The sequence below is a fragment of the Megascapheus bottae genome, unplaced genomic scaffold (assembly GCF_031878675.1).
Source record: "Megascapheus bottae isolate mThoBot1 unplaced genomic scaffold, mThoBot2.hap1 HAP1_SCAFFOLD_79, whole genome shotgun sequence".
Taxonomy (NCBI): Eukaryota; Metazoa; Chordata; class Mammalia; order Rodentia; family Geomyidae; genus Megascapheus; species Megascapheus bottae.
This window is the reverse complement of record NW_028327439.1, coordinates 625,628-641,965: the sequence shown is the minus strand read 5'-3', so window position 1 is coordinate 641,965 and position 16,338 is coordinate 625,628. Positions and strand designations below refer to the sequence as shown.

The 16,338-nt window shown below is 43.0% G+C and overlaps 1 long non-coding RNA gene and 1 pseudogene across 1 annotated transcript; one reads left to right on the top strand and one right to left on the bottom strand.

The window, feature by feature from the left end:
- Positions 1 to 4,720: 4,720 nt before the first annotated feature.
- LOC150039854 (U6 spliceosomal RNA) lies at positions 4,721 to 4,819 on the top strand (annotated as a pseudogene).
- Positions 4,820 to 9,356: 4,537 nt separating this feature from the next.
- On the bottom strand, positions 9,357 to 11,242 carry LOC150039853 (uncharacterized). The gene is made up of 3 exons (XR_016534201.1): positions 11,039 to 11,242; positions 10,652 to 10,797; positions 9,357 to 9,844 (listed from the first exon to the last, which is right to left on the bottom strand). It is a non-coding gene; the product is annotated as an uncharacterized LOC150039853 (long non-coding RNA).
- Between the last annotated feature and the right edge of the window lie 5,096 nt (positions 11,243 to 16,338).

Below are 16,338 nucleotides of genomic sequence, written 5' to 3'. Positions count from 1 at the left end.
AGAACAGCTAGGAGCTTGAGGTTCAAGCTGGACCAGCTTTGAGACATCTGTTATGTAAAATACAGCTTACATATCTCAACATCAAGGGTCCTATCTTACCACAGTCTACATCCTCCATTGCCTGCATTCCTTTGGCTCTCTGTATTCACCAATAAATGAAGCAGATTCACTCCCCCAAATACAGCTCACTGGCCCCTCACTAAGGACCTATATGCTGGGACATCAGATTGTACATGGAAAAGAACAATGTTCGGGTCAGGAGTTTTACGTAGGGGTTGAGTGCTTGCCTAGCATGCATGAAGACCCAGATTTGATTCCTTGATACACCACATACATAGAAAAGGCTGGAAGTGATACTGTGGCTAAAGTGGTACAGCTCTAGCTTTAAAACCCAAGGACAATCAATACTCAGACTCTGAGTTGAAGCCCAGGACTGGCAAAAAAAACCCCCACAAAACCTCTGATTTGTATTCAAGAATTTGAACAGGCAAATTTTAATAAAATTAAAACAATTTATGATATAAACATTAGATATCAATCAATAGTAAAATATTTGTGAGAAGCAGGAGTCGGGGGAGGAAGCAAGTTCAAAGTTGCCTGCAGGCCGAAAGGCTAAGTCAGGGTCCACAATGGTATCTACCAACTTAGGAAAGACAAGCGATCTTCTTGTCACTTATTCAGTTTACTAAGTGTAAGAACGGAGAAATTTTCCATTAATCACACAGGAGTTGGTTGATCCCGCTAACCAAGAGCTTTGCCAATTTGAACTGTTTGTGGCAGATCTAGGAAGTGTTAAAGTAAATGGAAGAAAGACTGCTTGTTCTTCAGAAATATCTCTGAGTCATTGTTCCACATTTGGGGTTAAAACAAGTTGGGTATCCATACAATTCAAAACTGAGTTGGGCCTTTCTACAAATGAAAAATCACATGCCATCCACAGGCTTCATACAGTAGTGATGGCTCCAGATCTCCATCTGTCACCATCATTCGCATCACTGGTGGCTACTAGGTTATGAGTTCTGGGGTGACTGCATTCTGTAGGCCCAAATCAGAGAATGAAAATAAATATATGATTATTAGAGAAGTTCTGGGGTGACACAAATGCCATGAGGACCTAATGGAAAAAGCTGTGGAATGTGAATTTGAAATGAACATGGATGAGGAATTAGGGTCTATTTAATGCCTGGCCATGCTTGTTTTCTTTCTATAAGAGAACACACAATACCTGGAAGAGAATTCCCATAAAAGGCCATTGTTCCAAACTGGTAGTAATAAGGACTATCTCCAGCCTGGGAGGACTTTCCCTAGGGATCTGGTTCCATCCATACTCACAGGCGCCCACACAAGGACTTCCCTGCCTTGTCCTTGATCTGATAGGTCACAGGTTCTTCCAGTTGGTCAAGGAGAATGTGTAAACGGAGGAGTATGTCCGAGGAGGGCATGTTGAGCATCACGTAGAACAGGAGTTCAGTCAGGGTGTGTCTGTTCTTCAATCATAGAAATCATCAGGAGAAAAGTCCATCCACATCATGAAGATGGAGCAAAGGGTGCTGTGGGCAGACTGGTGACAGGAGGATGAGCAGCGCCCTCCCTATCATCAGGACTTTCCCACCGAAGTCCCTTTCTTTGCTTGACTCCCAAGCAGAGGCTGTTCATCTTAGATGCACACATGCAACTTGTGAAAGAAGTAGACACTCCTGCAAGCAGAATGATCTTCACCACTCAATTCTAGAAACTTCTAGAGTACAAGTCTTCAAAATTTCATTCAGAGGGGCAATTTTAACACTGATTGTAGACTTTCTGCACAGAGCCCTCCCTGTCATCCCTGAGACCAGAAGCACACCCACAAGTATGTGCTCTGCCATCCACTCAAGTCCCAAGCCTCAATGCCCTCCTGCAAATCACATTTGGTGTGCAAAGGAGAAATTTGCACTTGGAGACAGAAAGTCCAAAGATCCAGTTTCAAGGACACCCCTTCCCTTGGCCCCAAAGCCCACTTCTTCACTTGCTCATCTTCCTTACAGTTAGGCCAGAGTGATTTGTACCTGATGAAGAGGAGGAGGAGAAAGTCACCCTCTGGCTCTCTTTTTCAGAACTAAAAGGACATCTATGGGGTTGGTTAAATCACAGTTGAGAATACATAACAAGAAGGCACATGGAATCAATCTATACTTTTCTCTGAAAAATTGAAGAGGTTTGAAGGACTGTGTCCAATATAAATGCTCTGCATGGTGACAGTGGCTTGTGCCTAAAATCCTAGCTATTTTGGAGGTTGAGCTCTGAGGAACAGAGTTCAACACCAGCATGTGAAGGAAATTTCCACGAGACTGTTATGTCCATTAACGAGCAATCAGCCCAAAATGGCTCAAGTAATGAGCACTCCATCACTTCACCACCAAAATCAGAGACAAAAAACAGGTCTTTCATTCAAGGAAAAGGATCAGAACCAAATATAAAATGCCTCATATATCTGCAAAAGTGCAAACACAGTATCTCCTTTCCTGGTGGTTCAGTAGACACAGAGCCCTCAGTCCACCTGCTTCCTAGCTGTCCTCTGTCCACATTACTGCACAGGCCTCCAAGATTGCTTTTGAAACCTTAACTAATTGGAAATATGGTTTCCTAGGGCTGCATTCATGTGAGGGCTGAATTTGTGTGCCAGTGTCATGTGCCTCTGATCATACCCTCTTAGTAAGTAGACTTCTGAGGCTTCTGTAGCTTCTGAGGGGAATGACATGTACTGGGAGGCCAGGTCTAGGAAACCAGACAAGGTGTACAGTTGTGTTATCCCATATTCCCAATACAACACCCCAGTGGGAACACACAGGCTCTGAGATGCTGAGTATTCTCAAGTCCCAGCCAGGAAAGGCTAATTAGCCCTGAGCTTGAGGAAGGAACACTCACTTTCGAACCAAAATAGTCAGCACTTGCTCCATTGTCCCACAGAGTCTATAATTGTGTAGAAAGTTTTGAAGAAAGAAAACTGCCTTTCTGGGTTTCATCACCAGCATCTCCAGCAGGCCTACCTCCAGGCTCCACACGTTACAGGGCACATTCACAATCCGCCCTGAGTCATTGTCACTCTAAGGGGTAAAGACAAATTATCTTTTAAGAGTGGAAATGGGAGCACATTTCAAATTGAGTAATTGTGACAGAGTAGACTGAAAACCATACAGAAAATAGTCTATCATTATTGGAACAGAAAAGCACAGAAGGAGACGGTATCCAGACTATACTTCACCTGAGCTGCCTTGTGATTTCCATTGATTTCTTGGTGGAAAATAGACTGAGGTGGCTGGGCACGGTTCCAACCTCTGCAGGCTTGAGAGACACACATTTCCCAATTTTCTGAAACCTGAGTCTCCTGACAGTCTCCTACAGCATGAGAACATCTTTCCCCTTCCAGAGTCACAGGCCAAGTGAGCTGGCTTGACCAGAATGTCAGTTATAGTTCCTGGCTACCAGAGTTCCAGGTTCCATTCCATTGTGAAGGAGGTAGGGTCACTGCTCAGAGTCCAATGACCTATTCTGCTTCTCACATAAGTCCTACCTGGAGACAAACTAGAGGCCAAATGCCCCTTCCCACTGCACAATGTGTACACATAGACAAAGTAAAAGTCATACCTTGTCTTTTGAATCCTGAATTCCGCAGCTAGGTCTAGGTTCTGTCCTGGACTGTGCTGAAAGGAGCCATTCCTAGGTTACATCAATATCTTCCTTGTCACCATTCCTCTCATCCTGCACAAAACATTTTGTCTGACTGTGCCATGGACTTTCTGCACACTTTGCTGACATTACGAGGACTTTGTTAAGTGTTTATAAGTTAAATATCAGATTTTCCTTGAAATCGCTTTGTGGTGTCATCCAGAGCAAATACACATACTTGGCTAATGGAAAATAAAGACATATCTGAATCAATGTCATGTGTTCTCATATGCACTCAGGAACATATGAGATTAGAAATACCATGCCTCTGGCCCTACATAGGCTACAGCACTATCTGTAAAGCCAGCGGAGCGTATTCATTGCTGCTGCAGCAGCAGCTCCAGCAGAGGAGACCAGTATCCAATCCTGAGTCCCCAGGGACCCGGGCCAAGTGAACACCCCATACCAGCTCCCAGTACACACCAGTAGATGACCACCCAACCCACCCCTGCAACTTTCTCACAACCCTGTTGGTGTGGAGGGACCATCAGAGGAGTGGGATACACCACTGAGGCTGGAAGGGGGAGATCTAATGTTGGAACCAGCAGATTGCACCAGAGAGACTGGAAAGCTCCACAAGAAGGCAGATCGCCAAGGATACAGATGTTTGATAGCAAGTGTATAAGAGGGCACCACAAGCCTGGTGGCTCCATGGTACCCAACACTGGTGTTGGGGGTGGGACTCACTCCCACCCCCCACAGCGCTGACTCAGCCGAAACTTGGAGCCTGTGGGTGGGGCCTTGCTGGAGACTGTGCTCCAATAGCCTCTGTCTCTGCCATGGTGGAACCTAAGTACCTAAAACCCTGAGGAGCTAGGATGACAGGCAGGTGCCAGTGGCTCCCAAAGCTAACCTTATCTTTGATTTAGAAACTCTTTGTCAATAACAGTTCAGTGTGAAGTAATAGGATATAGTAATTGGATAAAAGTTAAGTGGACATACATATGTGAGAAATTTACAATTTAGAAATAATGTCAGGAATCAAATCTGTTTACACTAGTATAAACAGTAAAACACTTACGAATAAATATATCCCAGATGAACAATATAGAGAAGATTGGCATGGCCCCTGTGCAAGGATGACACTCAAATTCGTGAAGCATTCCATATTTTTGTATATATCATTGTTTCTTTGGAATAGAATAGGGAAGGGAGGACAAGATGATTAGGAGGGGTGGGGGTAAGAAATGGGGACAAAAACATGAGAAAGGGTAGCAATGTTCGTGAAGTAATGCACGTTCTTCCTGGAGAATATAATGTATTCCTTCTATTAATTACAATAAAATATAATTTAAAAATATATCCAAAATGTTACCTTGAACAATGAAAATTACACTGCACAGATAGTCTTGAAAGCATCCCAGTTTTTGCCTGATCTGCTTGCCTCTGAGGAATTTTCTTTTAAGGAAGAAATTATTAGTTTGTATAGTTGTATTTGGTATGAAGTTCAAGTCAATATATTCAAATATGCTCTATGACCTCCATTTTCATGTGGAATAGCTCAGGTTTACAAAAAGACCCAATGAGAAACCATGTACTCAAGGACTAAATATCATGTATGAAAGTTTCTTACCCAATATTTCCTGATCATGTTGTGTGTAAAGGATCATCAAAACTCATAACAAGCTGGGCCTGATAGCTCACACCTGTAATTCTACCTACTCAGGTGCCTGAGAACTGATGATCATAGTTCAAAGCCAGCCCGGTCACTAAAGGCCATGAGACTCTTATCGTCAATTAACCACTAGAAAGGTAGAGGTGGCACAGTGGATCAAGGGTAGGGTCATTGCCTTGACCTGAAGAGCTCAGGGACTGTGACCAGACCCAGTCAAGCCCCAAACATGAAAAAAAATCATAATAAGCCTTTAAGAGAGAAGCATAGGATCTTAGATATGAGGGAGACAAGAGATCTGTCCCAGCCAGGAGTGGCAACTCACACTGCAATCCTAGCTACTCAGTAGTCAGCTGAAGAAATTATTAAAGAAAAGGCAAGGCCAATAGTTTGGACTAGAGGTAGAGTCCATGCCTTGTACAAATGAAGACCTGGGTTCCATTCCTCGGTACCACATACACAGAAAAAAGCCAGAAGTGGAGCTGTGGCTGAAGTGGTGGAGCTCTAGCCTTGAGAAAGCCCAAGGACAGTGCTCAGGCCCTAAGTTCAATACCCAGAATGGGCAAAAACATTTTTAATTTAAAAATTTTGATTTATTTAATAAATGATTTTTCTAATGGGACAGATCAGTCATCAGGAGAGCCATCCCATATCACTCTAGGAACAGGTTGAGCGATGTTCAGCAACAGGTGGGGGACCAAAGGGGATGGGGACTGACCCCAGCCACTGCTTTGCGCTTCCCTTGGCTGGGGCTTCCTCATGATTCAGTGCCCATGGGAAGGTCCAGGTTCTTTTGCCTTGCCCCCTGCTCCTCTATGCCAGGACCTGGGTGTCTTTAGTGCCGAGGCTGGCTTTGAACCCTGATTCTTAGATCTCAGTCTCCTGAGTAGCTAGGATTAGAGGCATGAGCCAATAGCACCTGGATCAAGGCTACTTCTATTATTAGCTTCTTATTTATTTTTTGTGGGTCATGGGGCTTAAACTCACCCTGGGTGTTGTCCTTGAGCTCATCAGCTCAAGGCTACCACCCTACCCTTGAGCCAAGCCCCACTTCCAGTATTCTAGAGGTTAATTGGAGATAAGCATCTCAGGGTGTCAATGTGTGAGACTTAATGCACCTACTACATGGCGAATGTAACTGTAACCCCTTTATACATTACTCCAACAATAAAAAATAAAGTTAAAAAAAAGTCTCAGGTCCTTTTGTGCCTGGGCTGGCCTTTAACCTTGATCCTCAGATGTCACCCTCCTGAGTACCTAGGATTATAGGTGTGACCCACCACGCCTGGCTCCATCCAACCATCATGTTTTTTTCCTTTAATACCAAAATTAAGTTTAACAAAAGCAGGTATGAATTGTGTGGTATCTTCAGATAGATGGAGAAAGGGAAAGAAGTTATGGCAGATAGATATTCATCCTCCTGAGAACTTTACTTACAACCTCCAGAGCAGGGAGAAAGCCCAGGGGCTTCATATCATCCACACTGGTGTTTTACTGTAACTCAACAAATGTAATCCTAGCTACTGAGGAGGCTGAGATGTGAAGACTGACCTTCACAGCCACCCTGGGCAGTAAAGACCACTAAAGACTAAGAAACCCTTATCTCCAACTAATCTCTAGAAAAAGGAAAGTGGGACTGTGGTTCAAGGGGCAGGGAGGTAGCCTAGAGCTGAAGAGCTCAGGGACAGTGCCCAGGCCCAGACTTCAACCCCCATGACCCACCCAAAAGAAAAGGTGTTAAGAGAGATTTGACTTCTGTGCAAATTTTATACTAAGCATGGAATTGCATCTTCTATTCACAATTCAACTCTATGTAGTATGTCATTTCTATAATGCATGGACATACAGTGGGAGACTTTAGAGGAGTAGTGGGAAATGGATGCCTTCCAAGTCCTTGGCTGATGAAAAATCATTAAATATTTGTTCTGTTTTCTAATTTTCTTCTAGTGAATCTCTTCTCTGATAAATATTGAGGCTTGCCTTCCAGACAAAAGATTTTATTCCATTGTTATAGTAATGAGATTTCTCTCTCCTGTGTGTTTTAGAAGTACAGAGCCATGAATTCTTAGTACAGGGCATTCCACAGTTGTTCCATTCAAACAATTTCTCTCCTGTGTGTTTTCTTCTGGAAAATGACTTCTTGAAAACATTTCACAGGTGCTGGTGACTCAAGCCTGGAATCCTAGCTACTCAGGAGGCTGAGATCTGAGGATCGCGATTCAAAGCCAGCCCTGGCACAAAAAGTCCAAGAGACACATATAGCCAGTTAACTACCAGAAATTAACTAGTCTTACATCCAATTAACTAGCCAACAAGTAAAGTAAAAACAAAAACAAAAGCAAACAACTTCCCACATTTGTTTCATTCATAGGATTTCTGTCATGTGGAACCCTGAGCTGTGCCTTCTGAGTGAAAGACTACACATTTGCTACATTCATTAGCCTTCACTCTGTGTGGGTACCCTGATACAAACCGAGTTTTCTTCTAGGAAGACTTCACATATTTTATTAGTCTTAAGCTTTCTCATCAGTGAGACTTCTTTTATAGTTGCTTAGATGTCATATTTATGTGAAGGACATTGTACATTTGTTACATTCAAACGTTTTCTCTTCTATGTCATCTCTGATTATTAGTAAGTCCTTCCTCTGGATGAAAGAGTTTCCACATTCATAACATTCATAAGGTTTTTCTGTTTGTCTCTTTTGATGGTTGGCAAGGTCTGCCTTTTAGGTGAAAAGTTTTCCACATTAATTATGTAAGTTTTCTCTCCTGTGTGTACTTTGAGATTTAATAAGGTTTGCCTTCCAAGTGAAAAACCCTTCACATTCATTAAAATTCATAAAGTTTCTGTCTTGTGTGTGTTCTGGTGATTATTAAGGATTGTTTTCCAGGTGAAAGACTTTCCTCATCTGTTACATTGATAACATTTCTCTCCTGTGTGTGTTCTCTGATGCAAAGGGAGCTATGACTTCTTTCTGAAAGACTCTCCACATCTGTCACATTGATAAGGTTTCTGATGGGTATTAAGTGCTGACTTGTGGGCAAAATCTTTCCACACTTCTTACATTGATAAGGTTTCTCTCCTGAGTGTGTTCTCTGATGCAAAATGAGGCATGATTTCATTCTGAAAGACTTTTGACATTTCTTACATTGATATGATTTCTCTCCTGTGTGTGTTGTCTGATGATTAGTAAGGCTTGTCTTCCAGGAGAATGACTTTCCACATGCATTACATTCATAAGGTGTCTATCCTATGTGTGTTCTCTAATGGCAAGGTCTATTTTCCTGGTGAAAGACTTTCCACACATCTTACATGTACTTGATTTCTTTCCTGTGTGTATTCTCTGATGGGTAGTAAGGTATGCTTTCAGGGAGAAGGACTTTCCACATTCATTACATCCATAAGGTTTCTCTCCTGTGTGTGTTCTCCAACTATTATTAAGGCCTACTTTCTGGTTGAAAGATTTTCCAGGTTTGTTGCATTCAGATTGTTTTTTGTATGAACTCTGCAGTGCCTCCTAAGAGCTTGATTTGTGGGTGTTTTCCCACATCTACTACAATCAGTTGTTTTCTTCCCTCTCTGAATTACTGCTTGGATATTGTGAGTAGACTTATCATAGTTGTCTCTATGCTGGTTATGGTTACTGTCAGAGTCTCCCACAAAAACCCAATTCTGCTTAATATGCTCTGAGTTTAATACGGAAAAAGAGGATGACTTTTACACCCCACTTCCAGAAGCTTCTGAGACACAATCCTCCAAAATGCTCAATGTCATAGGCAATGTGAAGGTTGTTTCCCTATGGGATCTGACTGTCTGCACACAGCCCTAGCTGTAATCCATGAGAGTCCACACTCACAATTGCACCCACAACTCTATTCTGTATTTTTGTTGGCAGTCCTGGGCCTTGAACTTAGCTCCCTGACCAGTGTCCTTGGGCTTTTTGCTCAAAGTTAGCACTCTGCCACTTGAGGCATAGCACTACTTCCAGCTTTTTTTTTCTTTCTATGGATGCACTACCTAGCAATCAAGCCTGGGCCTTGGTGCATGCTAGGGAAGCACTCTACCAATAGGCCAAACCTCGGGGGCCCTACAACTGTGTTATCTAACATGTACTGAAGTCTGAACCTCAAGATCTAGGGGAAATCACAATTGATGTGCAAATAAGAAATTTGTGCTTTGAATAGACGCCTCAAAAATACCCAATTTTTAGGCAGGTGTGGTGGCTCATGCCTACAATTCTAACTACCCAAGGGGCTGAGATCTGAGGAAGGAGGGTTACAGCCAGCTCAGGCACAAAAGACTGTGGAAATCTTATCTCCAATTAACCACCAGAAAATCGGGAAATAGTGCTGTGGTTCAAGAGTAGAGCGATAGCTTTGAACTGAAGAGATCATTGTCACCACCCAGGCCCAGAGTTTAAGTCTCATGACCAATTAAAAAGATACCCAGTTTTACATGACAGATCTATTTCTGTGTAAGTCCACTTCTTTACTTGCTCATCTTCCTCCCAACTACAATGGATGGATCTGTAGTGATGGAAGGAGAGAAGGAAGTCAAACTCTATGGTTTTTCAATGTGGATCTAACAAGAGAAGTACATGGCTAGCTAAATCCCAGGCAGGAATATGAAACTACCCAGGTGAGATATGTCTACACAGTTCCATGAAAATTCTCCTAAGAGGCCTCTATGCATCTGTCCAAAGTAAATGCACCTCTAAATAACTAAATGCTCTAAATAAATAAATGAATGAATTAAAGAATTCTCAAAATAAAGAAGTAAATGCCATGCCTCTAATCTTAGCCACTCAGTAGGCTGAGATCTGAGGATCACAGTTGGAAGCCAGTGTAGTCAGTAAAAGTCTAAAGGCACTTGTCTTCAATTAGCAAAAAGCCAGAACTTGACCTATGACTCAAACGGTACAGTGCTAATCTTTGAACAACAAAGGGATGACACTCAGGCTGTGGGTTCAAGAGGTAGGACTGGGCTACACACCAAAATGTAAATGCTTTGAGGTTTTAACAGGCAAAGCTAACACAATCCCTCCTTGATGGCTCAGAAGTGATTCAGCTCCCGGCCTTTCCTCTGTCTCCAGTACTTCACAGGCCTCTGCCATTGTTAATGAAACCTTATTTCCTACTGGGAAATGTCTTTTCCTAGGAAATGAAATGGCATGTTGGCATAGTCCTAATAAAATAGTCAGCTTGAGCACTTGTGTCATGCTCAGTTCCCCTGTAAACACCCCAATGAACCAAACAGGCTGAGAGAGGTGCCAAGTATTCCAAGACTTGGCCAGGAATGGCTGATCAGGCCTGGGTTTGGGGGGGAACACTCACTTTTTCAAGAGAATATCCAGCAACTGCTCCATTGTCCCCCACTCTCTGAAACTGTGCAGGAAATTTCCCACATAAAAGAGATCACCTTTCTGGTAGGCAGGGATCAGCTTTATCAGCAGCATCTCTAGCAGGCCTTCCTCCAGGATCTATAGGATGCAAGGTTCATTCAGAGTCTGAGCTGACTCACCGACACACTATGTTGGCAAAAAAAATGGATCTTTCAAACACAGAAATGGGGGCAAACTTCACACTGAGGAATTGGGATACAGTAGATTGAAAATGACACAAACTGTCATCTTAGTATAGACACTTGAAAGCACACAAGAAGTTTGTAGTGTGTGGGGAGGATGATGATGGTGTCAAAGTGGTTTCCTTTCAGGAATATACCTCGTCTGAGTTGCCCTGGAGTTTCCTGGCTTTCTTCCCAGAGAAAGGCCTGATATACTGGAATTTTGGCTTGGCACTGATGCAGCATCTACCTCTTCTAGTGAGGCATCCAAATCTCTCATGCCTGAAACCCAAGTCTCCTGACCTTTGGCAACAGCACAGCAACATCTTTCTTGTTCCTAAGCCACAGGCCAAGTGAGCTGGCTTGAGCTGGTTGTCAGATACAGTGGCTTGGTTACCAGGGTTCCATACTCTGTTCCATTGTGATGGAGGTAGGGTCACCTTTCAGGGCCCAATGGCCAAAGATCCTTGCTCATAGAAGACCTCACCAAAGATATAATGGAGGCAGAAATCTCCACTCCAACCCACAATATACATGTGGAGGTAGTAAAAAGCACACTTTGTTTGTAAAATCCCAACATCTTTAACTAAGCCTAGCTACCAGTCTGGTCTCTGGCTCAAGGAGCCTTTCTTGAGTAAGATCTAAACTTAACTGTCACTATTCCCCTCATCCTTCACAAGCCATTTTGATTCACAGTGCCTTCTCAGCCTGCATTTTGCCTCTTGCACATTTTTTTGCTTTTGCTAGTCCCAGTGCTTGAACTCAGAGCCTGAGCATTGTTCTTGGGCTTTCTTTAGGCTATAGTTGTCCCACCGAGCCACAGCACCTCTTCCAGCATTTTCTATGTATGTGGTAGTGAGGAATAAAACCTGAGACTTTTTGCGTGTAGCCAAACACTCTATCACTAGATCAAACTCCCAGGCCATCTTGCACATATTTTTTGACATTGATCGACTAGGACATTGTTAGATTTCTGTATCCTAATCTATTTTTTTCCTGATGAACATCTATGCTGTCATCTGTAAAAAATGTAAGTGGGAAAATCACAGAAGTATGGGCGAAAAAAAACCATTACACACATAGAGAAGTGTTCATTCTTTGTAGGATAAAGGATATTTTGATATGGTGATGATGACTATTATAAATACTATGTCCGGGTTGGGAGTTTGGCCTAGTGGTAGAGTGCCTGCCTAGCATCCATGAAGACCTGGGTTCCATTCCTCAGTACCATGGGGATAGAAAATCTAGATGTGGCAAGGTGGCTCAAGTGGCCGAGGGCTAGACTTGAGAAAACCCAAGGACAGTGCACAGGCCCTGAGTTCAAGCCACAGGACTGGCAGAAGAAATAACAGAATGTACTTTTTACAAACTATTCACTCACAGCATTTGCCTCTGAAGTCTTTGCTTCTGCATCTTGTGACCTATTCCTTTCCCTCAAAGTAGAAAAGAAAAACAGATTTCATAACTTGCTATGCTTTTGTCCAATCTCTGGATATTAATTCAAGATACAATATTGCCTGAGATATTGTGTGTGTGTGCATGTGTGTGTATGTGTGCCAGTGTGTGCATGCACATGTGTGTATAGGGTTTTAGGTTTACTCTGGCCTATGGGATAACCCTGAGCATCTTTTCCTGAAAGGTATTGGTCTTTCGCTTCTAGCTTATTGTAGCTAATTGGAGTTGAGAAATTCACACAATTTCTTGCCCTGTGCATTGGAACTGAATTCTCATATGCCCAGTGCTGGGTTCTCATACTGTTAATTGTAGCTATAGAGGAGGCTGAGATCTGAGGATCCTGGTTAGAAGCCAGCCCTAGAAAGAAAGTCAGTGATAGAGATCTTTATCTTCAGTTAGGCACACACAAAAAAGGGAAAAGTGGAACTGTGACTCTGTTCCTCTTGTACCAGCCATGAGAAAAATTGTAATTGGCAGCACCTGGTCCCTGAGAGGTATCCTTAGTACTGGTTTAAAAAAAAAGAAGTAAAATAATGAAAAAAATTGAAACTTGCTGAGGACTTCATAAGGATAAAGGTTCCTGAATAATCTTGTCCTTTCAGATTCCCCCAAGTGCTTATGTCTATCTACATTTCATCAAAGTAATGTAAAGGCATTTACACATATTCTATCTTTCTTAAACAGAGATAACCATCCAGAGAAACACACACAAACTCACATGTACTATACCACACACCCATATGTGTCTGGCTATGAATGTATGTATAGTCATATATATTAATCTGTCTCTCTATACAAATACATAAATGCATAAAGAATATGTATTTAGACAAACAGATAGGATACATAGATAGGTCTCAGGGATTTCCAGATTGTGTACAAGTCCTCTGAGTGCAACTTACCATTCCATTGTTTGTCCAGTTAGAGTCCCTCTAACTTTTGGCCAGCTCCTTGTCCTTTGCTACTCTGCTTTTAGATTTTTCTCGTATTAATCCACAAAACCTTTTTTTTATCACTTGTCTAGCTATTTCATGGACGAAACCAGCATTCCTCCAGACTTAGATCCCCATTCCACCAGAACATACAAGGGTGGATTAGGTGTGGGGTCTGCAGGTGGATCAGAGCCTGTTTAATTTGGAGGGGATTTCTCCACTACAGGAAATGGAATACAAATTTAGAATCTGCATTCATGAGGTGACAAACTGGTAGAAGTTCTTATCAAATGTGGCAATGCATACTTCCAGCTTAGGACATGGTTTGATGACGCAGCACTACAGAGAATGTATTCACCCAAGTCCAATGGGACCCTGAACTTTGAGCCCCCTCTCATGAGGCATAGTGAACGGAGCCAAAGTGCAACCCAGTTAAGCAGCAGATCAAGCTTCCCATCTTCAGTATGGTATCGTTTGAAAACTGTGCATAGCTAACATTTGAGGTTCTGTTTGAAGCCAGCCCAGAAAAGAAAGTCCAAGAAACGCTCATTTCCAATTAACTGCCAAGAAAAAGCCAAACACAGAGATAAAGCTCAAGAGAGGTACAGAGTCACCTGTAAAGAATGAGTAGTTAGACCCTGCAGCAACCACACTATCTGACCTTGAAAACACCTCTGCCTGCACCCCAGCATGTATCCAGCATCTGGGGGTGACAGAGCCCCCTGCGCCCCTTGCCAATCTGCACTGACTCTGACATCTGCGGTGTTAACCTCACTCTGTGGGTTCTGCGAAGAGCTATCAACACTGCAGAAGGAGCCAACTATGCCCTAACTCCCACTGTCCCCTGGGACCCCTAGCATTCTCCCATCTGCACCCCTCCTGTGGCCTCTGGTCCTAGAGAGCCCTCCTGCTCTGTCCAGCACTCACATGAAGTGCATATTTCTTCTCCTGGGGCAACTTCTCCACAGAGAGAACATGACATGGCCACTCTCCATGGCAGGGGTAGAGCCTGCTAAAGCAGCTAATCAGTGATAAGGACATAAAGTGATGAACAGAATGCTTAGGCCCTTATGGCAGATTGTCTGCAAAATCCAAGGGAGAATGGAATTGGTGGGAACCAGGGATTAGGTTGTGGGCATGGCACCTCCTTGCAAAGGGTGGAGCAGGGGACGTTACAAGCTGGAGCATGCACAGGATGGGTGATAGGCCATGGGAAGCTGCTGGGCCACCCCCTTCTGCATCTCAGCCTTTGGGTTTGAGCTCTGTGATCGCCATGGTGTGCATTCTGTGCTCTGGATGGCAGAAGAAAGGGCCCCTGGAATACAAGTGTAGCCCCTATGTGAGTGTGGGAAAATGTAGCCTGGATATCCAGGCTCCAGGAGCTGGGAGTGGGGTAGAGGGGAATGCGAAGACTGGGGGGTGAGGGGTGCAGGCAGTCACGGTCACAGCACAGATAATTCTGTCTGTGGTGTGAGTGCCTCCCAAAAGTACAGCCCCATTTGTAAGGAAATGGAAAGACTTCGCAGAGATTTATTATAGAACAAACCAAGATACATAAGGCCACATAGAATGATGCTAAATGAAAAGACCTCCAGAATATACAAACAAAAGGCATATAAAGAGTAATTGTTGTCCTTCATGTACTATGTTATCTCTCATCTCTTTTGCTATCCCTTGGTTATCTCATATTGTTACTGTGTTTCAACTTGTTATCTGATATATTGAATATATGCATATTTGGTTATTTAAAATAGGATAGGAAAGGGTGGAAAACAAGAGGGATGGGGGTAGGGGAGGAAAACGGGGACAAAGTCATGAGAAAGCATATCAATGCTTGTGAGAAAATGCACCATCTGTCTTGTGAATATAACCCTTCTATTAATTACAATAAAAATATACGAAAAAAAAGAAGCCAGACTATGCCTCCATGGAATCATCAGATGAGGATGATGAATTTCAGTTCATTAAGAAAGCCGAAGAACATGAAGCATAGTCAGAGCAACAAGAGGAGTCATCTGTGTTGCTTACAAAACTGTCAGTGAAGAAGTGGAAGAGACTGGCTAAACATGGAAAAACAAAGGGAACCTGAAGTGTTAGGAGAAAGTAGGAGATGCCTGGCAGATTGAACAAGATATCAGTCAAGAAAAGGAACTAGAAATGCATGATTCTTTTTGTGCGATTGCTCAATATCTTTCTGTATGTTAGCTTAATGTATTATCGGCCATAACCATCCAAGAGAGACTGTCCTCCTGACAAAGGAACATGCAATCTGGCTTTGTATATGCAATCATTGCACAATGAGAACATGGAACATAATACTGTACTTCAATTACCTACCACATTTCTCCCTATATCTAGTTGTCTCTCTCATCCCTTAGATTTTTGCCAGTGCTAGAGCTTGGACTTAGGGCTTGAGCACTGTTCTTGGACTTTCTCAAGGCCAGAAATCTACCATTTGAGCCACCACACCACTTCCAGCCTTTTCTATGTATGTGGTACTGAGGAATCAAACCCGGGTCTTTGTGCATGCGAGGATAGCACTCTACCCGTAGGAAAAACTCCCAGACCACATCCCTTGGATTTCCAAAATGATCTTCTAACTAGCTGCTCTTCCTCATCTTTTCCATGTTTCTAATTTTTTTGTAGGGAGGTCATGGGGCTTGATCTTCTCCTGGGCACTGTCCTTGAGCTTTTCACCTCAAGGCTATTGCCCTATCCTACGCCTGAGGGTTGTCCTTGAGGTCTTCAGCTCAAGGCACGATCCTTCAGCAAAGCCCCACTTCCTGTTTTCTAGAGTTTAACTGGGGATAGGATTCTCAAATCCTTTTGTGCCTGGGCAGGACTTGAGCTTTGATCCTCAGATCTCAGCCTCCTGAATAGCTAGGATTACAGGTGTGAGCCATTGCGCCCTGCCAAGCTTGTAACTTTTGACACTACTGTTAAGTTTAACAAATCTATGCCTTAGTAGTGTTTGGCCACAAAATTCTGAAGGGAGCTGGTTAAAGGAATAATTACTGGTGGTAGAAAGATATTCATCCTCCTGTTAATTTCACCTCCAGAACAGTGAGAAA